Raw genomic sequence first — 20,149 nt, forward strand, 5'->3', positions numbered from 1 at the left:
TTTTCGTCCTCCAATGCCAGATAACTTGAGCAACTACTTATTTCGGGGTACGACGACTCCGAAATTATTGAGGCGAGATCCAAATGCTGATGGGTCAGTTCCGGTTCCAAAGTATGACCCTACGACGGTTAATGGTTCATTCCTGAGACGGTCTGAAGAAGGTTCGAGCTACAACAAGGACAAAGTAGTGGATTTTCAGCCTAAGTCCACTGATGCCGATATGAGAGACCTGGAGGAGAGGGCTAAGATGCTTCTTACAGCCCCTTATCCAGAGAGATTGGTGCCGACAAAGGAACAGGTATCGTTTAACAAGTTTAAAGATGTTATTCGTAGTTTAAATGTGCAAGTTCCTTTCCTAGAATTAGTTAATCAAGTGCCTGCTTATATGAAATTTATGAAGCAACTGTTGTCTAAAAAGAAGTCACTTGATACTGTGCAATCTGTCGCACTAACTGAGGAGTCATCTTCCTATTTGACTCATACTGCACCTCATAAGCTAGAAGACCCAGGTAGTTTTTCAGTCTCATGTAATATTGGCACCTTTTCTATTGAGAAGGCATTGTGTGACCTAGGGGCCAGTATTAGTGTTATGCCTTTGAGTCTTGCTAAGAAATTGAAATTGACTAGGTTTGCAATTACAAACATGACAGTGCAGATGGCTGATCGTTATGTGGTCCAGCCTATAGGAGTCTTAGACGACATTCCTGTGCAAATAGGAAAGTTCTTTTTCCCAATTGACTTCATTGTGCTAGATATACCCGAGGATTCTCACATTCCTATCATTTTGGGTAGACCATTTCTGCACACTGCTGGTGCAGTTATAGATGTTGGTGATACCTGTCGAAGTGAGTACCAAAAATAATATTTATAAAACCAAACTACAACTAGCAAGTGGTAGTAAGGGTCGATCCGCAGGGAGGTAGGGAGATAATAGTTGCTTTATATTTCATCTATCGGGTAACAAAGAGTGAGGGGTTTTGATGAGAATTATAACTAAATCTAATGACATAAACTAAATAAACAAATAAAAGTAAATAAGGACGGTAAACAGTGATAAAAGAAATGCTAAGACGGTCGGTTCACTATAGCTGCGATGGCACATAATCCTAGGTAAGTCCGAAATACAGTCGCGAAGGATGGGGAAAACAAGTCCTCTCGGTCCATGTCAAATAGTAACTACCTCTCGGCCTATGCTACTAATCCCTAAGTCTCATTAATACTAACTCTCGTTCTTGATTAATGATTCCTAATGCAAACTAAATCGCGTTATCTCTCGTTCTTAGCAATTTAGTCGTTTATATTCGTTAATTATTGTCCATACCTATCTCTCGATCTACGGGATGGTCAAGTTTAAGCATCTATCAAGTCTCCTCTCGGTCTCATTGAAAGATAAAGCACTTAACGAAACAAACAAAGCAAAACCAGACGCGAAGTCAGTCGATTGACCAGCTATCCCAGTCGATCGACCGACCGGCTCAGTCGACCGACTGGTTAAGCCAGTCGATCGACCAAGCCCTAATGCGAGGTCACCTATTCTAATGCCATGTACGCTACAGATCCCCTACATCTTAGCAAGGTGTATTTAGCTACTCATACTTCGCAAATAATAAGAACTAATTTGATAATAGACATAAAGAATTGCATAATTGAAATAATTGATGAACAAATTCGCATCAAACTATAACTAGGGCTTTGGGATTCTATCTAGCAAGAACTAATACTAATGAAACGAAATAACAATACAGGAATTGAAAGATTAGAATTACCGAAGCAAAGGAACAAGAGGAATCCGAAAGCAAAGTACGAACTTTATTGAGAATTCTAAACTACGAAAATAGCTACTGTATTTTAGGAACTAGATGATGATGATGAAACTGATGAGGAAGAATTAGTTATATAGAAAATATCACGTAACTCCTCCTCCAAACCTAATTACAAATGGGCTTAGATTAAAATCCTTTAATTCTCGTTCTTTTAAATCTCTCGTCAGAGTCATGATATGGTCGATCGACCATAGAGACCAGTCGATCGACCAAGGGTGCTGTATAGTATTGCATTCTGACGATTCCTGCAGTGCGCACCGATCTTAAAACAGCTGCCATTTCTTCGTTACTTGGTCAAATCAGGCGTTCTATGCGGCGTTGGAAAGCTAAGAGGATAAGCTTTCACCTCAAATTGGAGTCACTCGATTATCTGCTCTAGAACTCGAGATATAGCCATATGAAGCAGCCTGCAATGTCGAGAAGTGCTTCTTTGCTTGTTAAACTCGTACGCACCCTTGCTTTTGCTATCTTTAGGCCTTGAAACGCGCACCAAGCTCATTCCTCGAGTCAATACTCCATGTCAAATGCAATTCTAAGTACTTAGGGACGGATTCGGCTTATTTTCCACTGAAATCTTCATATTCCTACAAAATCACAAGAAAAGGAAGAAATACACGAAACAAGGGAAATAGTAGCATAAACTACTCAATTGAGCTCTGAAATGCGTGTAAAATAGGGTGTAAAACATCATATAAAAGACACGCATCAGTTGGCTCAGGGACATTGACCTTTAAGGTAGGAAAACAGTCCATTGTTTTTGCCCAGACCTATAAGAAGAAGGATGCTATATACCCAGTAACTTGCAATGTAGTTAAATCTTATGTTATGTTGCCTGATATGCCTGCCCCTATGCCTAATTCTGCTATAACACCTCCGCCCCATATTGGGAGCAAATTGGAAGAAGTTCCTTCTGTTTTGACTGTTGCAGGAGCTGGTTTGGGGAATTTAGAGTCGCATGTTGCTCCAGTTGTGAGAGAGCCCATTGTGCAGAGAGGTGGTCTAGGGTGTCTGAGCTATGCAACTGATGAGGAGCCGGATGAGGAGCCAGTCAAAGTGACGGAGTCCGATTTGGATTTTGATGAGCCAGACGAGGTCCGTGATTGGGAAGATGTTAGAGATGTTGATCTGTTGAGTTCTGCGAATATTGGAGTTGTTAGGAGTGCAGCTGAGAGGATGAGCACTGTAGAGGCTACTTCTTGTAGCCAGAAGCCGAGCAAGTGGGCCATTCCGTGGCCATTCTTGATCAACTATTAGTTGATCAAATTCTTTTAAAACAATTTATTTACTATTTTTTGTTAGACTATTTATTGTTTTGGTGTGCGCGAAACTTCGCTTTAATTTGTTTGCTTAGGATTTTTTTAGACTATAGACTGTTATTTTTGGGTTTGCGCAATTTTGGGCGCTGTATTTATGTGCAATTGCAGGTTATTATACCAACTTAACTCAATTCATTGAGTTAATTCGAAGAAAAGAGGCAGATTCGTCAGGTATGCCAGTCGATCGACTGGACCCCCTGGTCGATCGACTGATGCGGAGGATTCCAGAGGCACTGTTCCCAGGTGCTCTGGTCGATCGACTGATACCTTTGGTCGATCGATCACCTCCCGTGCTGATTCCCTTTTCTTCTATTCTTATTCTTTTGCACATATTTATCGTTCCTTAGTTGTTTTCTCGGAATTATGCGCGGTATTTTTGTGTTTTCAGGTACCTTATGGTAGCACTGCTGGCTACTGAAACCTCCTAGCTCACGCTGATTTGGGGAGGTTTCCTTTTGCTGAGTTTAAAGTCTTGTGAGTTCCCCATGTCTCCTTCATGTCTTTTTAGTTAATATTATCTCAAATTCCCATTTCCCTTGATTATTCTCATATGATTTTACACAATGAGGGCATTGTGTGATTTGGTTTGGGGAAGGGTTTTGTGTTGCATTCATTCTGTTTTGCATTCACGTTTACATTTTTGTCTTACATTGTTGTTTATTTTCCTCTTATATACAGAAAACCCAAAAAAAAATTGAAAAATTTCGAAAAAATTCAAAAAAATTGCACGTTTATTTTAGCATGTAGGTCGAGTCGGAACGGTAGTAGTTCAATGATGACATTGTATTTTCATCTGTTTATGCCTGAGCCTTGCTTAATTGACATGTTATTAGTAGAGTCTTATTGCATACCTAGGAGTTTTCGTTAAATTACTTGCTAAACTTGAAACTTGACTTAGATTTTTGGCAAACTACATTATATTCTGAGTTTTAGAGCCTTATAACTGGTGTCATCCATGACCAGTTCATCTAGGAATGTGAGTAGTACTCCTTATGAGACATGTTATATCAATATGCATAAATATGAACTTAATCTGCTTAATACATGTATGCATTCGGGTTTGTGGTTAGTTGACACATGTGGAAGAGGTCACCTCTTTATTCATTTTTCCCATAAGCTCCACACTGCCAGAAATAGCCTTTTTGTCCTATTAACTACATCCTATATTTAGCCTGCCCTTGTCAAGCTAGTAGTTTTAGTTTTTGGGATTGTTACTTCATTTTTGGTTGCATATGCTCTTATTGAGATGATTTTGGAAAGATGAAAAAAAAAAAAAAAAGAGAAAGATGAAAAAAAAACAAAGGAAAAAAGAAAAGAGAAAGAGAGAAAAAAAAAAAAAAAAATCACATGATTGAATCTTCATTAGTTGGTGATTTTATATTCCCATGTTGCAATTTAATATCATTTGGGGAATTAAGTTTGTATGGAGAATGTGAGATTTGTGCTTACTATTAGCACCGCTTTATCGTTTAATCTTGAGCAAGAAGTTGGAATGATTTATTAATTTGGTTCCCTTAGTTACTAGCTTGGCTTATAACTCTGTTTTTACCAAATTCGTCTTAGCCCCTTCTTACCCATAGCCTCACATATCCAAATTATATCCTCGGCATATGTCAATGGTCTTTAATTGTTGTAATGCATATGTACGGTTGTAGAGATTATTTTCATATTAGATTGCAGGCATGTTCTTATAGGTCGTAGTTAGGTGAGAGTCTTTACAAAAACTACTTCTTTCTATCTTTACATATATTCACCTGTATTTATTGAGTGATTTGAGCGACCCGTGAGAGTCCAATATGATAAGTCTCCATAGTTTAAAGTTCAGCAATTTTTAACGACTACATAACTCGTTTGCATGGTTCATATTACTAATTGATTGTTGATTTTTAGCATTAAACTGGTTTAGGCTTTGCAGTTTGCATTTAGCTCTGAGAATGAACGCGTTCCATTAGGTTTTAAGATCGAGTCTAGTTCTTGCTTGGGGACAAGCAAGAGTTTGGTTTGGGGAAGTTTGATGCGTGTCCTAAATATGATGTTTTACACTTTATTTTACACGCATTTCAGAGCTCAATTATGTAGTTTATGCTACTATTTTCCCTATTTCCGTCTACTTTCGTGTTTTTGTGTAATATTGCAGAAATAGGAAGAATGCAGCGGAAAATGAGCCGAATTCGTCCCCGAGTACTAGGCATAGGACCTGACATGAAGTAAAGACTAGGGAAGCGAACTTGGTGCGCGTATCAAGGCCTGAAAGATAGATTTGCGAGAGTTTCAGAAGCGGATTACCAGCTGACTTGGTCTATAGACTGACCTACATGGTCTATAGACTGTCAGAATGCTGAACAGTTTAATACAGGAAGAGCAGTCGGTCGATCGACTGAGGTCCATGGTCGATCGACCATATGAGCTGACGTGCAAGTTTTATTTTAAGTCAGAAACTTCTGATACTCTCGACCTTTAGTCGATCGACTGGCTGACTTGGTCGATCGACCACTTATGCAACCTGACGAGAATTAAAAGATTTTAACCTAAGCCCATTTGTAATTAGGTTTGGAGAAGGGTTTTACGTGACACTTCTATATAACGTAACTCCTTCTTATTGCTTTAGATAGAGAGATTTTGGGAGAGATTCAGATTCACATACCTAGTTTGTTCTACAGTTTTCATTAGTTTTCAATAAAGTTCTTCTTTTGCATCCGGATTCATTTTCTTGCTTTCTCTATTTCTGGTAATTCTTGTTCTAAATTTTAGTTTACTTTTATTCCTTATTATTAGATTAGAATTGATTAGTTAGAATCCCTAATACCTAATTCTTTCTTTTATGTGGTTTTATTGTTCATTTAATTTAGTTATGAATTTTGTTGTTTTCATCTTTAGTTTCATCATCGTTATTAATTCCAGTATGAGCAGCTAAATTCACCCTGCTAAGATGTGAGGGGATCTTTAGTGTAGACGGCATAGAATAGGTAGACCTGAGTCGGGGTATGGTCGATCGACTTACCTTGTTGTCGATCGAATGTACCTGTTGGTCGATCGACCGGCTTAACTGGTCGATCGACTGCATCGTGTTAGATTAGCACCGTTTCAATGTTTTAATTGCATTATTAACGACGAGACCGAGAGGAGACTTGTTAAATACTTAGGGATTGACCGACCCATAAGATCGAGAGATAGGGAAGGGAAATAAACTAATAATTGAAACGACTAAATTACGTTAAGATCGAAAGATAAGTAATTTAGGCTTTAGGAATCACTTTTCAGGGCGAGAGCTAGTATTAGTGAGACCTAGGGATCAGTAGCATAGGCTGAAAGGCGCTTCTAGTTAAGTTGGACCGAGAGGACTTCTTATTTGCCCATCTACATGATTTTTATCAGACTTACTTAGGATTACCGCCGTCAAAACTGCAGTGAACCGATCATCTTAGCTCCCTTTTAGTCATTGTTCACATCCTTTTACTTTATTCGCATATTTATTCATTTTAATTTTAGATTTATTTTATTTTCATTCATTAGTTATAGCTCAAAATCAAACCCCCCATCACGTATAGACTAAATATAGGCAACTAATAATTCCCTACCTCCCTGTGGTTCGAGCCTGCTTACCGCTAACTTCTCTTAGTAGTAAATAGGTTTATAAATTTTATTTTTGATACTAAACGACGGTATCAGTCATAGACGAGTTGTATTTCATTCATTCGTTTCGTTATGGTTATGTAATTCATTAAACATATTATTTATAAAATGTTCTTAGATTGGAGTTTTGAAACACTACCTCGGGAAACCGAGATGGTAACGCCTTCAATTGTCTTGGTCGGATATTGGGGGTGTTAGATTTTGGTTTGTCTTTTGTTGAATTTTGACCGAAAATTAGGTTAACACAAACCCTAATTTCTCGAGAATTAGAGTTTTTGACATAATTGAATGTGTTGCTCGGGTGGGACTGGACACTAGCATTAGTATAACAAGATACTTATATGTATTATATATAGTACTTACTACTTATATTTGTTATATCTGGGGAGAGTATAGACACACTGAGATAGAAGTAGAGGAAGAGGGTGATATAGAGTGGCATAACTAGATCTTACAAAGGAGACATTCAAATAAGTCGATATACTCGGACTCGTCGTAAAGATCTGATTGAAAATTTGCAAATTAAAATGAGCAGTGTCTAAATAGAGGGTAGGAAGAATTAACAATTTCGTTAAAGTTAGTGAAATTTTCTCCGGTTAATAAAAGAAACAAAAATCCATATTCGAGTTTGTGCTTATACTTGACTATTCCATTAGGTATTTCCTGTGTCAGAGGAAATCGAAATGAATAAGGTGAGAAAGAAAATTGCTATTACTATTACTATTACTATTACTATTATTACTAGGGTTTTTCTATCCTATGCCTAGTATATCCTATGCCCACTAGGCATAGGATAAGAAACCTAAAAGGGGAAAGAATGAGTGGATTTTTTATGAGAAATTGCAATGTCCTATCACTTTAAAAGAAAAACATCATTAATTCTTTCCTTTTTAGGTTTCTTATCCTATGCCTAGTGGGCATAGGATAGAAAAACCGTTATTACTATTATTATTACTATTATTATTACTATTATTTTTTTTTTTGTATTATTATTATTGTTATTATTATTATTATTATTATTATTATTATTATTATTATTATTATTATTATTATTATTATTGTTGTTGTTGTTGTTGTTATTATTGTTGTTATTATTATTGTTGTTGTTATTATTATTATTATTATTATTATTATTATTATTATTATTATTATTATTATTATTATTATTATTATTATTATTATTATTATTGTTGTTGTTGTTGTTATTATTATTATTATTATTATTATTATTATTTTTATTTTTATTTTTATTTTATTATTATTATTATTATTATTATTATTATTATTATTATTATTAGGGTAAATTATTATTATTAGGGTAAATTGATAACTTATATCTCCAATAACACAATTTTTCAAATTTTATACCTGGAATAATTTTTCTTCAAGTCTTATATCAAAAATCTCTATTTCTTTTATACTTAATACCGAATCTCTAAAATTGACCATTTTACTCTTACTATTAACCCATCACTGCAAATTCTTAGTTTCTCTCATCCACGTTGGTTCCCTTTCCCTAGAAAAATTTGCCCCACTCAACCATGAAGCACCAGCACCACCCTATCCCATCCTCCATCACCGTTCACATAAAATTAACACCACCATTTTCCATCCTTTTATCACAACTCCCGCACCGCTACCTAATTTCTTCACACCACACCTTATAAAACCAAGTAAATAATTAAAATTTGAAAAAAAAAAAAACAATCTGAGGAAATTCACAGTGATGAGGTGATTAAACTTGCAATGGTTTCACTAACCAAATATGCACATCCCTATTTCCATTCAAAACGAACAAATTTCTACACCTGCTCTTATCAAATACGGAATCGTAATTGGTTTTTAATACAAATTTGGTTGTGGTGGAAGTGAATTAAGGATTGGGGTGGAAGTTGTGTTTTTCCGAGTGGAGAGCAGGACAAGTGAGATCGTCTTTGATGGAATTAGAGGAATTTGATTGTGGTTGAGGCGAATTAGGGATGAGAGTGACCGCCATTGAAGTAGGGATGGTAGTGTTAGCACGGATGACGTAGTAGCACGGTGGTAGGTTCCGAGGCGAATGTTATGAGGTATGTCTTGTGATGGGCCGGTAAGCTGGAGGCGACAATTTGGTGGTGATGAAGGGTGACTAGGGATGTGGTGGTGCTGCAGCGGCAGCACCAGTTAGGGAAATGGTGGTTTTTGGTGGATATAGTGTTATTTTGGTGAGCACATAGAGTGTTGGGTTTAATGGGTTAGGAATGGGTTAGGAATGGGTGGTAATATGTTAAATAGTAAGGGTAAAATGGTCTATTTCAGATATTTGGTATGAATTATGAATAAAATAGGGATTTTTGATATAAGTTTTGGAAAAAAATTATTCCAGGTATAAAATTTGAAAAATGGTGTTATAGTAGGTATAAGTTATCAATTTACCCTTATTATTATTTATTTTCTTTTCTTTTTTTATATCAAGGGATGCGCGCAGTTTTCATAGATAGAAAAATAAAAGTTTACATGAAATTGGTGGGGAGCCGATAGACAATCTGAGCCCCCACACCCTTAGCAACAGCAAAGCTAAGTCCAGTAAAAATATAAGCGGCCACTCCAGCCCCCGCATCCTGAGATACCGAGAATTTCTGGATCCGCTTGAGCAAGGCAACAGCATCCGAACCCATCTCCCCAAGCGAAGAGAAAGAGAAGGGAAGGAAACCATAACCAGCTGCTGCACATAAATCCCCATACTTAGCACACTTACGCTGAGCAGCATCATCGACAACCCGGTCGGGCACAAAATCCATCATCCCAGTCTGAGTCAAGGGAGAAGACCCTGTCAAATCGACGCACACATCACGCCCTCTGTCCCAGGACTAAAGCAGCAAATCCGCAGGACGAAGAGAGCCACCATGTACGTCAACCAAACCGATATCAACCTCCTTACCCGTAGAAATACCAGACCTATAGCAGATGTCGAATAAAGTGTCCCGAACGAGGTTATGTCGATGCTTAACACCCACAGTGCCAGTACAAGAAACAACGTGTCCCCATAAACATCATCAGCAAAACCCGGAGAGCAAGCAGGACAAGGCCTAGAAACCGTAAATAACGGAACACCCAGTCGATATCCAAGCACACTACGGTAAGTCCTCCCGTTCATAGTCTGACCCAACCCAGAGATAGGAACCGCACGCAACCAATCAGAAGAGTGGGCACCCTACTGAGACTTCCACAATGCCATCAGACGCGGTGTCAAAGAGAAAACAGATTCTGAAGCAGCAGCAACCGTCGCGAAATATATATCTGCCAATTTCTTCATAAGTTTAGGGGCAGTGATTTTATTATTATTATTATTATTATTATTATTATTATTATTATTATTATTATTATTTTTATTATTATTATTATTATTATTATTATTATTGTTATTATTATTATTATTATTGTTGTTGTTGTTATTATTATTATTGTTATTATTATTGTTATTATTATTGTTGTTGTTGTTGTTGTTGTTATTATTATTATTATTATTATTATTATTATTATTATTATTATTATTATTATTATTATTATTATTATTGAAACGCAACTTTTAATAGATCAAAACAATTTTTACACGAAATTAGTGGGTAACCCGAAATACTATCCGGGCTCCCAAGCCGCGCGAGTCCTGACATCCTGTGACACATAAAATTTCTGAATCCGCTTGAGTAAGGAAATAGCATCCGTCCCCAACTCCCCCAACGAAGAAAAGGAGAAAGGTAAGAACCTATATCTATTCGTCAAACACAAATCCCGATACTTGGCACACTTGCGCTGAGCAGCATCGCCCACTATACGTCCGGGCACGAAATCAGACATCGTAGAGTCAAAGGGGAAGACCCAGTCAGATCGACACACACACATCACGCCTCCTGTCCCAAGAATAAAACAACAAATCAACTGGACGTAGAGGCTTGTCATGCCCATCAATCAAATCGATATCCACCTCCTTACCAACATAAATCTCAAATCGGAAACATGTATCCAAGAGGGTGTTACGGACAAGGTTATGTCGATGCTTAATACCAACAACTCCGGCACACAACACGGCATGATCCCCATATATATCCCCATCAAAGACCCGAGAGCAAGCAAGGCACGACCTACGCACCCAAAAACAAAGGAATGCCCAAACGATAGATAAGCACACAACAGTAAGTCCTTCGTCTGCCTCAACCCGTAAATAGGGACCATACGCAGCTAATCAAATACGTGATAACCCTGCTGAGACTTCCACAATGTTACCTGTAGAGGAGAAAACAGATTTGGCAGTTGCAGCAACCTTCTTGAAATATATGTCTGCCAATTTTTTCATACGTTTGGGGGCAGCAATCTCACTAAGACTACGCAGAAGGTCAGAACTCGTAGTCTCATTAAACACACTCAAAGCCACATCAAAAGTAGGTCGGGGAGCTATTGACACCAGAAGCCCGGAGGAGCTTAGCCTGTAACCCAACAGATTGAAAACGAGATGCTAAAAAAGCATAATATAGAACATCCCAAGCAACATACACACCAAGCTGGTTCGTCGGTTTTGTTACTCGTCGTCAAAAGTTACCTAGACCAAAACAATATTTATAACTTCACAAACTACTCTACTATTAGTAAAGAGGTAAGTAAAAGTCGGATCCCAAGGGACGGGTATTGATGTAGGATTTTAGATTGCAAATGGTCGTGTCTAAGGGTGTCCCAATTTGGGTTCAGATAAGAGATCACTAAACTAAATAACAATGTAAATAAACAAGCCAGATGATTAAAATGAGATGTAAATGATTGATTAAAAGCACTAGGGTGTCATGAGTTCATAGGGGATACATGGGAATTGATCATACAAACATATTCTCAAATTATAAGCAAGCAATTATTGTTGTGATAGGATCAAGTTGGTTTATATCTTACAATCCTAGGAAGGTTTGGGTCCCGGAGCTGAATCGATTAGATTGTAAAACACCTACAAGTCGACTTAATCCTCCCTACTCAACTATATGCATGGTCTAATGAGAATCGAGTTGGTTTATGTCTTACAAGTCTCATTGAATAGGTAAGTGATGGGTAAAAAATGCAAGGATTCATAGGCTCGCATTTCATCAAACATAACATGTGCATAAGTTGAGATCACAGCAAGCAAGCAAATAAATTATGTGAACATATTAGATTAAGCATGAATCATCCCCCATGTTGGTTTCCCCTAATTCCCCCATTAACCCTAGTTAAGAGACTACTCACTCATTATCAAGTTTATCATGCTAACAAGGTTGTCAATCATATTAACAAGGCAAAACATGATGAATGAATGGAAATGATTACAAATAATTAAAACAAGGATTAAGAGAGAATTATACCTAAAGATGATTCCAAAACAATAAGCAAAGAATAATAGAAGTACTTGATAATTGATGGAAGGTTGTCAATCTCCCAATAATACCCAAATAATCTTCAATTACCCAAAATAAATGATGAACAATAGAGAAATTAAGGAAATGAGATTTGTATTGATGCTTAATTAAGAGTTGATTACAAGATTAAGATGAGATTAGAACATAAAAAGAGCATAAGAAGGATATGCTAATCTAATTAGTACAATGGGGTATTTATACTAAGGATTAGGTACATAAATTAGGGTTACTAAGGGCTTAAATGACGATTAAGACCCTTAAGAAAAGTTGAGGAAGTGCTCCTCTCGAAGGAGATGCTCATCTCCGCTTCGCTAGTCTTCATAGAATATGCTCATCCCGAGCGGACTGAGGGAGAGACGGGCTGCACTGGAAAGGAATCTGAGCGGCTTGGTGAGGGCGACGCTTGGATTAAGAGGGGTTAGGATGAGCGGATTGGCGAGAGGACGCTCGGATTGTAGCAGGCCAGGACGCTCGTCCTGTGCACTGCGACGCCCGGATTGTTAGCCAGTCAGCTTCTCTTCTTTTCTTTCTCCAACAATCCTCAAGGATCTCGTTGGGGATGCAAGGATCTTCTCATCAGTGCCCATTTACTTCATTATTTACATAGGCCTTCTAGTCTTGTCTTTACTTCGATGCTTGGTCATTAGATTCGATCAATTTAGCTTCATTTTGCCATGAAAATGCAAGGTTCTTACTCCTTTCCTACCAAGGGATCAAAACCTCAAAGAATATGCAAAACGAAAGACTAAAGATAGTAAATGACCCAATTATGCACTAAAAAGCATGGGAACGAGGCTAATTCGGGGACTAAATATGCTCTAAAATGAGTCACATCAAATATCTCCAAACCGAACATTTGCTCGTCCCGAGTAAAGAGGTGGCAAAACTAGGACCCTTATTTAAACTAACCTACTAATATAGCCGATATGAGACAATTAGCGGGTCTCACTCCGCCCCTTCAACTCACAACAAGACAACCATGAGGTAGGATGCCTTCTTGCAAGGCAAGGTGGGGCTTGCCAAAATGGCGACACATCCAAGCATTAAGCACAAAAAACAAGTAATGGATGCATCTACAAAAATGAATAGCCACTTTCCTCATCTAAGTGGCGGAAATTATCTACAAGGGAAGCAATCTAAGGGTACACATTCCATCATAGATGCGGTTTCTTCAAACTACTAAGCCTAGAAGGATACCAATAAATCACCTCCAAGTTGGGTCAAGCTAGGTTACCTTTGTCCTCAATCGTTAAATGCTTTCGTCAAGAGTAGACTCCCTATGGGGTTATAAACACTGGAGGATCGCGGAATTCCCCTTCTTGCCTAGACAAGAAGAAGGGTCGTCCCCTCTCTACCATGCACAAAAGTGGATACGATGGAAAAGGGATCAATAGTATTTGAGTTTCATTTTGGGAGTTTGCCTTTGTTGTTGTTATTCCCCCCCCCCCCAATTTGTGGCATTTGACATTTGAGAACACTTTCTTTTTGCCATTTCTTTGATGTTTGGCATTTTCAACACTTGACAATTTTTCAACTTTTCTTTGCATTTTCTTTTGAAAATTTTAAAAGTCACCCCATTTGTAGTGAGGGTGCTTATTTTTGAAGCTTTAGGAGTCTATTTTTGCTCCTCTTTTCATTTGATGCAATTTGCAAACTTTTTCAACTTTTCTTTTCATTTCTTGAACTCAAATTTTGAATAATTTTTGTGCCCATTCCCTTTGATGACAAAATGTGGTAGAACATGGATGATGGTTGAATGGTTTCAAGGGTCACCTTGGAATAAACGGTAGCCAAGGAGTTATCACACTACAAGGTACTCTTGACTAGGCCTTAATCCATGGGTCAAAGGATACTAGCATGACACATCCTAGGGTGTTTTACAAGTATTCTAACAAGCAAAGTCTTAAGAAGAAAAAGCATCTACAAGGGCATTATATACACTTGTCAAGCTTCCCAAATAGACAGTTTCACAAAATTGTTTTCTAAATGCAACTATATGCCATGATGCAACTAACATATATACAACCTAATGCATATGCTTCTACCAACTAGTATGTCAAATAAACTAAATGCAATCCTAATTTCACATTGTTTATACCGCATCAATCAAAATAAATCCACATAGTCATTAACATAAAGAGGAAAACGGAGATTGGAAAGATCATACCATGCGGTCTTCTATATCCTCATGTCTCGGATGTGACGTGTCGATCAATGTGAAAAAGGGTGAACAAACACAATATATACAAAACAATATATACAAGACTACACTACAAAGGAAATGAACATGTTTTTGGATTTTTCAATTTTTTGGTTTTTTTTTTTTTTTTTGTATTTTGGTATAAATTTTTCAATTTTTATCATTTTTGTTTAAAAAGTTAAGTTAGAATTTCCCATCCCCACACTAGTATGGGCATTGTCCTCAATGGCCAATACGATAGGAAATTATGCAATTTATATGAAAATGCATGATTTCTAAGCTAAATGCAAATTATATGACATATAAACAAGAGTGAATGCAGACTAAACTATGCTATATGATGCATGGGGGTTTTTTTTTTTGTTATGTTGGAGAGCATAATTTAGATTATCTCCCAATGCATATGCATAAACTTCCCCAAACCAAAGTAGACACTATTTCTAATGTCAAAAATTGGGGGAGTTCATGCATAAAAATGCTATGCATAAAACTACAATTTGTCATTTTGGATTTTGAAAATGGGAACAAAAAATGAACACCTCAAAGGAACCGGGGTGTTAGTCCTCTAGATGATGCTAGGACTCCACAAATTATGATCAAGATAAAATTATAAGAAAAACAAGAGAAGTAGACAAACCATAAAGGAGGTGTAGGAATGTAGGAACCTCCCAAGAGTTTGCTAGTCCTCGCCCATTGCGTCATCACCATCATCATCAATCTCCTCACTTGAGGCATCATCAACCTCCATGGATGTGGAGTCATTACCACTCTCACTTTCACTTCCCTCTTCTTCCTCTTCTTCATTCTCTTCTTCTTCTTCACCTTCTTGCTCACCACTCTCATTAACAACCATCTCCTCTTCACCCAAGTTACCACCTCTAGAAGCACTAGGAAAGAATGTTTCCTTATCCGCCCAACTAGGCAAAGGACAAGATGGATCGATAAGTCCTTGCCTAGCCAGATGTAGGAGGGGCGGATATTGTGCTTTATAAGCATTAACTCTATCTTCATAAGCTTGCGTGTGTATTTCTTTCATCAAGAGAGTCAAGTAGTCATTCCCCGCCTTAACATTTTCGGGTTGAAATTCATGGTAGGTGAATGGGTAAGGTGGGGTGATAATGGAGGAGGAGGGCTCGGCAACATCTTCCCCTTGGTGTTGAATAATATATTCGGCTTCTTCGGAGAGTAGGAGAAGGTAATTCGGTCTATGAACATTCAAGCGGCAAATCTTGCTAGGCAATGTGAAGGATTTAGCATCATTTGTCAACCACCCAAATTTGTTATCAAGAGTATCATTCTTGACCCATTTGAACTTTAGGACCATGGTGTGCAAATCAATAATATGGCCTCCCTTTACCGGTGTATAAGTGTCATTCTTGTTGAAATTCCGGTTAAAGTGCTTAGCTAAATAAGTCACTAATCCTCCATTGACAATAAAGGTTGTGCCTTCTTTGCCACAATCAACATTGAGCCATCTTTCAATCAAGAGTCGTAAAGCGTTGTATGGCTTTGTGAACTCTCTTCCAATTTTCAAAGTCGACTCGAGAAGAATAAAGTCAAGTTCGGTGAGATGATTTGTACCTTTCCTAGCTATCAAGGTATGCCCAACAACCTTGTGCCATACTCTTATGCCCGGATGATGGACTAAGAGAGCACGACAATCATGGTAAGATGTGAATTCTTTTCCGGAAATGGCCTTCCATAGAGGAGCGGGGTCATACTTGGTAGGCTTCTTTGTAAAAGTTGGGTCATCACTAAGGCCAAATATTTTACCAAACTCTCTATAAGATAAACATCTATCAACATTCTCGAGACGAAACTCAATATTGGTTCGGGTATCCACCTTGGTGACTTGTAAAGAGCTCAAAAACTCTAGGGTGAGGGAAGAGTAAGTCAATTCTTGCATTTCAAACAATGTACTCAATCCCATAGACTCGAAAAAGGTCTTTGTTTGCTCTAGGACACCCAATTTCGACAAAGTGTCTTGACAAATTAACTTGGTGGGCAAGATAGTTTTCTTAGCAAAGGAAATAAATTTCTTCCTATGGGAGTCGGAAGTGAAAATTACCTCCGGATAATCGGTTAGTTTTTCAACAACCGGAGTGGTATAAGTAGTCGCTTCCATAGGAGGATCTTGCTCTTGAATTTCCAACCTTGCATTATGAACTACCAATGCCTTTGATGCTTGAATAGCTTGAAGAGGTTGTTGTCTCTTAGAAAGGTTCTTCTTTTGGAGTGCCTTACTTCCACCTTTTGTTCTTGCCATGCTCCTTTACTTAGTAACACCAAATAAAGCTTGAAATCTTCAATTTCTAGTAATACCCAAATCGATTTAGGATAGTTGAATGTTGCCTTGTATCCCAAAAATCGACTCAAACCTTGAAGATGTTGGTGTTTTAATCACTTGTTGTTGGTAAAGGAGTGATTTAATTTTGTTTTGAGGAATTTTGGATTTGATTTGGTTGATTTTGGTTGAGAAATTTGTTGTTGGTTGATGGAGAGAATGAGGGTTTTGGGGTTTTAGGGTAGTGTTTATGTTTGAATGAATGAAAAGAATTGGGGGAAGGGGGTTTTTAAGACCCGTTAGATTTGAAAACCAGAGGGGAGACGAGCGGATGGGCTTCGGGACGCTCGGATTCTTCGGTTTCTGGGTTCAAGAAAAGACGCCTGGGGACGAGCGTCTTATAGGCAAGACGAGCGGATTCTTGAGCTGGGAGGAGCGTCTTAAGTTGGAGACGCTCGGATTCTTTTCTAGGGAGAAATCCCAAAAACTGACAGTGCAAAGACGAGCGGATTACTGGTGAGACGCTCGTCCTGGCTAAGACGAGCGGATTCTTCAGTGAGACGCTCGGGTTCTCAGTCAGACCCAAAAGTTGATTTTGCCAGCTTCTCAAGACGAGCGTCTTTGGCCTTGGACGCTCAGGTTTCCTTCAAGACTAGCGGATCCTCGTCGGGTCGCTCGGATTGTCCCTCTTCCTCATGGATTCAGGTCCATCCGTGGGTGCTTCGTAACCCGTGTCATTCATTCTTCATTTCTTGTGGTCTTCATTGTGGGGGGCACTACAAAAGCTTGGATAGCCTAGGTAATTGCTATCCCCACACTAAGGTAAAACACTACACATCAATAAACTCATAAGTCCCTCCCTCACTTCTCTCAAAATGATGAAAATCTTGATCAAAGCATAAAAATGTAAATCCAAAATTGACAAAAATGCAATACAATAATTAAAATGCAAGTTAGGGAGTTAGAATATTTACAAGTGGTGGTTTAGGGAGGACTCCACCAAACTCTCATCCAATAATGAGATGTCAAGGGGGCATGTTCAAGGTGTTATTGATGTTACTCAATACCTTGAAGAAGTAGTCGAAAGCTTGTTCATTATCATGATAAAGATCTTCAATAGATCTTTGCACTTGTTGTTCTTCATGGTGGTCTTGGGTCATAGCATTACCGATATAGGGATTGAATATCCCTTCAAACTCATCATCCCAAAGACCGCATACTTCGTCTACTTGGTCCCTAAAAATGTCATGAGTTGATGAACACAACTCTCCTTCTTTCTTATCTTGGCCATGAGGCCTTCTTCTTCACTTTTCATGGGTGAGCTTTTCAAGCTCTCTTTGTTGCAATTTTCTTGCTCTTTTGATGGAGCATCATCCACTTTCTTCTTCCATTGAAATGCCAACTTCTTCCTATCATCTTGCCGGCTATAGTGATCAACCATAAAACATGGCTCATGTAATCAGGGAGCTCTCATTGTCTTATCAAGATTAAAAGTGATTGTTTCATCTCCCACTTCAAGGGTGAGCTCTCCATGTTTTACATTGATCACCGCTCCCGTGGTGTGTAAGAAAGGTCTTCCTAAAATAATAGGAATGTTGGAGTCTTCTTCCATGTCAACAATAATAAAATCCACCGGGATAAAGAACTTGCCAATTCTTACCGGCACATCTTCCCATGCCCCTAAAGGTGTTTTCGTAGATCGATCCGCCATTTGAAGCGTGATATTAGTGCACTTGAGTTCTCCCATTCCTAGACTCTTGCTTACCGAATATGGCATAACACTCACACTTGCCCCAAGGTCACATAAAGCCTTGTTGATCGTAGTGTCGCCAATAGTGCATGGAATGGAGAAACTTCCCGGATCCTTTAGTTTTGGAGGTGAACTTCCTTGTAGGATGGCACTACTCACTTTAGTGAAAGAAATAGTCTCAAGCTTCCGGATGGATTTCTTCTTCGTAAGAATATCTTTCATATACTTTGCATAGGCCGCAACATGATTGATTAATTCCGTAAATGGAATTGAGACTTCCAAATTCTTCACAATCTCCATGAATTTTCCAAGTTGGTCATCAAACTTAGGCTTAGCTTGACGACTTGGAAAAGAAAGTCTAATCACAATAGGCTCCTTCTCTTTGGCCTTCTCTTCATCCTTCTTTGAAACTTCTTGAATGGTGGATTATTCTTCCCTAGAGTTTTGCACAACTCTTTCCTTGTCACTAGCATTCACAACATCTTCATCAACGGGCCTCTTCGGCCCTTCATAGCTTGTACCACTCCTCAAATGGATGGCACTCACCGATTCTTGTCTTGGGGGATTACCTTGAGGTGGTAATTGCCCCTTTTGTCTTTCTGAACTTGAAGATGCTAATTGAGACATTTGGGTCTCCAACATCTTTGTGTGAGCTAGTATATTGTTAATGGTGATATCTTTTGCTTGGCTATCCTTTTGCATTTGAGTGAAAAACTCTTGTTGGTTCTTTTGCATTTGGAGGACCGCTTTTTGAACATCAAAACCTTGGTCATTTAATTGAGTGTATGGAGTTTGATTTTGGTAACCTTGGTTTTAGTTGTAAAGGGTCTTTGATTTTGGTTTCTCATTGGAGGTGGGGTGTATATTGGTTGAGGGTTTTGAACATTTTGGCTTTTGTATGAGAGGTTGGGATGAAATTTGGTGTTTTTATTGTAATAGTTGGAATAAGGGGTACCACTCTTATATGCTTGGAAAGCATTCACTTGTTCACTTGTTCCCCTACATTCACTTTGGTCATGTCCCAAAGTTCCACAACTCTCACATATTCCACTTGGAATTGATGAAGATGCCACCATGGCATTAACATGTTGTTTAGGTGATTTGGAGGATTCTTCAAGTTTAGCCATAGCCTTCTCAAACTTCAAATTAATGGTATCAATATGAGCACTAAGTTGAGCACCCAATTAAGTAATAGAGTCCACTTCATGCTTTCCTCCTCTATTACCCTTCCGAGGTCTACTATATTGTGAGTTATGGACCGCCATTTCCTCAATCTTGTTCCATGTTTGATTATCATCAACTTCGGTGAATATACCATTTGATCCCATGTTGAGAATGTTTTGGGAGTCTTCCTAAAGACCATTCCAAAATTGTTGTACCAAGAACCACTCGCTAATTCCATGATGAGGACATGAGCGACAAATTCCTTTGAATCGCTCCCAAGCTTCATACAAAGATTCTTCATTCCTTTGTTTGAACCCCGTGATTTGGGCTCTTAGCATGTTAGTCTTTTCTGGAGGGTAGAACTTTTTGTAGAAAGCAAGTGCCAATTTCTTCCAAGAGTCAATACCAAGAGTAGCCTTATCAAGGCTCTTTAACCATTGTTTCGCGGTACCAATCAAAGAAAAAGGAAATAAGACCCATCGAATTTGGTCTTGAGTCACTCCGGTTTGAGAAATCGCATCACAATAGTCACAAAAAGTCTCCATATGAGAATGAGAGTCTTCAC

General features: G+C 38.3%; 1 non-coding gene across 1 annotated transcript; it reads left to right on the forward strand.

Moving 5' to 3' along the window:
• Positions 1–19,815: 19,815 nt before the first annotated feature.
• LOC141602851 (small nucleolar RNA R71) lies at positions 19,816–19,922 on the forward strand. The gene has a single exon (XR_012524758.1). It is a non-coding gene; the product is annotated as a small nucleolar RNA R71 (small nucleolar RNA).
• Positions 19,923–20,149: the final 227 nt, after the last annotated feature.

Source organism: Silene latifolia, chromosome 9 (assembly GCF_048544455.1).
Source record: "Silene latifolia isolate original U9 population chromosome 9, ASM4854445v1, whole genome shotgun sequence".
Lineage (NCBI taxonomy): Eukaryota > Viridiplantae > Streptophyta > Magnoliopsida > Caryophyllales > Caryophyllaceae > Silene > Silene latifolia.